We start from the raw sequence: 6,108 nt of genomic DNA, 5'->3' as shown, positions 1-6,108 counted from the left end.
GTGTTTTTATAAAGTGAATAATCATTAGAGAGAAAACCGCAATAAAATTCTAACACTATTAATCAAAACTGAATTTCATTCATGTCATAGAAAAGCGCATTTAAATTTCTTTCATAATATATTTAATTTTCTTTTTAGTTAATATTAAACGTTTTGAAATGATTCCAGTAGACAAAAATTTATATAATTAAATTCGTGTAGCAAAATTAAATAAATTCAGTAAAAATAAAATATCATAAATAATCGTTTTGAAACTAAGCAATTTATATATATATGTATGTATGTATATATATATATATATATATATATATATATATCTATATTATATAAAAATTTTTCCGCTCTGTGGGCATCAAGATAGCATTTTCTTCAGGTCCATCGTGGGTTCTTTCTTCCACAATGGGGTGAAGAATGAGGCTGGACATATCCGGGATTCGGCCGGATGGCTGAAAAATCCATAAATTTTTCGGGAAGTTGACCGTAGGATACGTCGGGTCCGTTCTTCGTCGCCCAGTTCCCCAATGTGGACCAGGACGAACCGACGATGGTCTCGATTAAAAGGTTCTCTTAGTGCCCACAGGGAGGAAAGAGTATTAAAAATAAAAAAAGACTACTGTCGAAAAATTCCTGAGGTTTTTTGGCCCCCAGACTCGATTCCGGTTTTCCCAGAGCGGTAGGCCTATGTCGTAAGGGCCTCTGTCATCCAGTAGGCAGCAATTTCTATTTAAACTTGGCAACTTTGAATATATTCGTTAAATGCGCTTAAAATGTAATAAATTGATATGGATTAATCTATCCAAATTCTTTTAATGCATTTAGCGGTAATGCGTGTAACTCGACAATTTCTTAAACTCGTTTCTATTATCTTGTAATTATAGACTATTGTTGCGTAGTTTGCCATTGTTAAAGTCTTCTAAAGTTATTTATGATAATGGCTCCAACAGATTGTGAGTGCATACCTTTTGTACAAAGAATTCATTCATATTAGTTTCTCTATTCTTGGTTTATCGATTTTTCTTGACGTTTAATTTAATGTTTTTAAACAATATACTTATTGTATTTGAATTGGACGCTAATGTAAAGACATTACAATCATGACAGTGATAACTATATTTGTACAATTGTTTAATTATAATATATATCTTTACGTAAGTGGAATTATATAATGTCATAATTAATTTATTAAAAAATATATATATTATAAATATACATACTTAAAGATATAATATACGTAAATATTATACATCTAATATAATTATAATTTATTAGAAGTGTACAGTTACAAGTAAAATATTTGAATGTCCAAGGCCAGGGCATTCAAATATTTTCTTTCAAAACGTATAAATCATAGAAATTTCCTTTCAAATATGAATTTGCAATCAAAAACACAAGATGGCTATCACCCTCTAGTGTGCATCGTCCTTCGTTAATCGTTCTTACATATTTTTTGCATTATTATTTTTTTCTTTTTGTCAAAATATCTCTTGTCCTACAAAATTTGCTTTCAAAACATCATTTGTCCCCATCTTTACTTTCAAATCGACCTTTAAGCAAATTAATTTCTTTAATTATTCTGTGATATTGCAAAAAACAATAAAACTTATTACAAAAATAAACACTTAACTGTCTCAGGAAATAAAATATAAAATATTTCTGCATTCAATAGAATTAAGACAAAATAATACGGCTTTTTTTTCTAAAGACGTTGAAAAATGGAGAAAAGACATTTTGAAAATAAACACTTCAATTCGAAAATACATCTGTTTGTATTTTGTAGACCATTTGTCCATACAAAGGATTCAATTTTTTACATAGTTTAACACGACACAAACGATGCACCACGATAAACTGAACTAAAAGTTTATATAAATTTTTAAAATTGCCTTTTAAAATGTTAAAATAATTTCCTTAACTTAATATATTAATAAATATTAAATGAAATAGTATATTCGGAAATGAGAAAAATGATTCGAAAATAAGTTGTCGATCCTTGATTATATCCTTAATTATGTGTGTCCCAGTGGAAGCTCGAATAATTCGTACGTCAGTTATCGCTTTATCGACTTCCGTATAATAAATATAGATTATATTCAAAAGTAGTCTAGTTTCATCAAAAGGATCTTTTGTCAAAATATAGATCAAGTTCATTCAAACTCGCAACATATTTCAGTATTAGCGGTTCCAACGAACTATAGAAGCGCTATATAAGTTTAAAATGGCAGATGCAAATAGGACAAGTTTGGGACATTGACAATAAATGATGGGACGTGATTAAATATCAGTAAGAGAAAGGGCTAAGTACCAAATTCTGATAAAAATCTGTCACATCTGCAGAAATAGATCATAATTTCCTTCTTATCATAGACCATCCAAATTTCTTATTTTTTATTCTAGAGAAATAAAGTTTGTTTTCAGCGGTGTTTTTTTTTACTTTGATTTTAAACATAATTTACAATTGGAATTTACTTCATAGCAAAGAAATTATTTCGATTGAATTCTAAAAAACAAAGTTGTACTCAGAAAAAGAAATAATCGAGCAAGTAAAAACAAAAATAATCTTAATAGAATCTTAAAAGCCACAATCTGCATGTTTCGTTGCGAATATTTAATGGTTTCTAAGAAGCACAAGTCCTAGAGTACACAACTTAACTGGATCTCCCAACAAAATAAAGAGTGCAAATTTCCTATTTTTTAATTGCTAGTGAGTCACCAATGGAAGAATTCCTAAAACGGAAAATGTCAATAAATTATATCTTACACGAAAACAAGGTTTTTCCCACACAAAAGCTTAAAAATAGTGTTATGCAAGACTTGCTTCAATTCTTGCGTGTTGTAGATGTTCCGTGTTATCGGAGTTGCTGTACACGTTACATCTTGAATTTGAAATATCTTAATATCCAACACTTTACAAGTCTACGTTAATAATTGATATGACACACACGCAAACACACACAGATCTAAATATATTGATATATAAATACAGATGTCCGGCAACTTTCAAACTGAATATTTAACGAATTCAATTTCTTTAAAAATTACAGTTACAACGAGATCTGATTTGCAATAGGTCGTGTTTCTCGGTCTAAGTATTTGCACAAGTTTAATGCCAATTATTCTAACTAAAAATGCGCTAAAAATATTCGGAATGAGTTATGTTCACGGGAAAATATTCAACATCAAGCCGTGCATACGGGAGAGGTTTTGGGATGTAACCCCTTCTATTTTGAATAGATTTTAAAAAATTAAATAAAAGTAAACAATATGCTATAACGTACGTTTATTTTGTAACTGTTCAGTGCCTCCTTAGTTTACTGTATTTCGTTACTGTATACACAGTAAAATTACTTGTTATCTATACATTACCTATATACAATTGCTATAGTACCAGTAGAAATTAATACACTACCTGTACTTTATGAAAAAATATGTTTATTTAAATATAAAATCAATTATTAAAACCAATGGGATCGGTGGTAATATTAACACACTAAAAATAAAAAATTTTTAGTTAAATAACAAGTAAAAATTATACTCTTTCCATTTCCGACTTCGAGGATTCTATGAGCCAAAACTATTTGTTTGTCTTGTTTTGGCTCATAGAATCCTCGAAGTCGGAAATGGAAAGAGTATAATTTTTACTTGTTATTTAACTAAAAAATTTTTTATTTTTAGTGTGTTAATATGTTTATTTGTTATGATGGTTGTTATAAAAACATATTGTTATACTGATCAAGCCTGTAAAAGAGATTTTTTTTTAAACTAGGGTTTAAAACCAAGTTTAAATAGACCCCTGCGCACGATCCCAATTATTTAGCTTGTTTATACTGACAAATTAAAGAGAGTTATTTCACAGGAGGTAAATTTACACATACGTATATATACATTGTATTTACGAACTTTATTTACGATTTATTTATTTTTGCTCCAGGAACATCGTATTCATGTAACCCGCATTTTATCGTGTGTGTGTGTTTTCTACAATTTTTATTTTATTATTTTAGGCAAAAATATATAAATTAATTTAAAATATTAATTTACTTTTATTATTATTATTATTTGTAGTTTTTACGAATTAGCCTGGAATAATCGAGAAAAACTAAAATATTATGGGCTAGTTGAATACATTTAATAGAGTATGCTACGTTACAATTCTATCGATTTCTGAATCGATACAATTCTAATAAACCATATAACAAATACATAAATTTTTTTTGTTTTTTATTGTTACTTTATTTATGATAGTTATTATCTGTATACCTAAATATATGGGTAGCAAAAAATAATTGTATATTTCATGATTTTTTCGGTAGCGGATCGATGAAAAAAAATCTCAGTAAGGCGATTTTAAATTCGTGTACTAAAATAAACAATGCATAAAAGTTTTATTGCTTTAATAATTACTTAAAATAAACTACACAAACTTGCAACATAAAATGTAAACAAAATCAAAAATAAATGATAAAAAATATATTTAAAAAAATAGTGAATAGCGTGAATAGCAATAAAAAATCTCAGAAGGGTGATCGCTCTTGTGCATTCGTCCCTGGATTCTATCGATCTACGCACACGAAAATATCATTTGCATGCACATAAATCGATGATTGAACTGGAACGAAACTGAAATTGAAAAATTATTAATTCGACGAAGATTAGAAAAGGGAAGAAAATTAAAAATTATTTATTCTTACCTCCTTTTTTCCTCCTTTCACTTTTCCTTTTTCATCGAAAGATAGGATTTCTGTATATTATATCAAATATTTATTTAATTGTAATTATAATGTTTTATTACTTATACATTCTAAAACTTCAAATAACCCTGAACTATTCAATACCATACCTATTCGATTTTATATATTAAGTAACTGTTAAGAATTATTTTTCATTGTAAAAAATTAAATTTAAATATAATCAATATAAAGAATAATAAAATATGGAAATTTATCAAGATTATAAAAGAATTTACACTATTAATAACAATTACCCATACATTTCTAATAATTAAATACATTTTTTAAAAGAAACTGTAGCCTGTGTGTAATGTTTGACCATAACAAATGTCGTAATAGCGTGACAAATTGATAATATTCTTGAATTTCCTACGCAAAATTTGTCAGGAAACATAAATCGACCGATAATATTATTTGTTTTATTATTTGAACTAAAAATTTTAGACTCGAATAACCTAGTCGATTTGAAATGCTTCACCTGCAAGATAAATTGATAGTAACTACCATCCATTAAACTGCGCATAAATAAACTTCCGCAAAAAAGTTATTTAAACGCGTAAAGAACCACCAGTTTGTAAAATATATATAATTTGCACATTTGCGAACAATAAACACAATTTGAATTGAATAGGTCTCGATGTAAATGATTTTTATCGCTTCAGAAAAATTTTATAAAATCTTTTGACTTCTTATATTGTTATTTGGTTCATTAAATATTTCTAAATTTGAATAATATGTTGTAAAAATACTCGAGATTGTATATAGGAGTAATAATTCTCTGGTATTAAATTCATTCAATAAAGTTTGAGTAAGATTAAAATGAAGTATTTTGTCAAACACGTCTGTCTATTTTTTTAAAAAAAGCATTTAAAAATAGGCTTCTATTGTTCATGTTTTAAGAGACTGGTGCAGGAGAAATGGTGAGAATGGCCCACTCCATCATATACTGTACATCACTACAATGCATTTACAGATATACATTATACATCTGGTTATGTATATCGGGTTTCGGGGTGAAGTGAGGACACTACCATCATTAAAATCCATTTTCATCAGACTTAGTTATGTCCTCAAAATTTAGTCTTCTATCTTAATTAGAACTGGACGAAATTAAGATTTGAGAACAAAAGGTGATAAAAATTGCGAATCTAATTTTAAAAAAAAATTCAATTAAAAATATTCCTCAAACAGAAATTCATAAATATAAAAGCCTAGAAAGTCATATTTTATACACTCTCTTACACAGAAGTTTTCAATTTTTTCCCCTCTCAGCGCGCTGTAAAACGTGAAACATTTTTCTAGCGCAATTCGTGTACAAAATTATAAATATATTTTAAATTATAAACACTGTATCTGTGCACTATAATAACTGCTACCTTAA

Source organism: Centruroides vittatus, unplaced genomic scaffold, assembly GCF_030686945.1.
Source record: "Centruroides vittatus isolate TY-2023 unplaced genomic scaffold, ASM3068694v2 contig_815, whole genome shotgun sequence".
Classification (NCBI taxonomy): domain Eukaryota; kingdom Metazoa; phylum Arthropoda; class Arachnida; order Scorpiones; family Buthidae; genus Centruroides; species Centruroides vittatus.
This window is presented reverse-complemented; position numbering follows the sequence as displayed.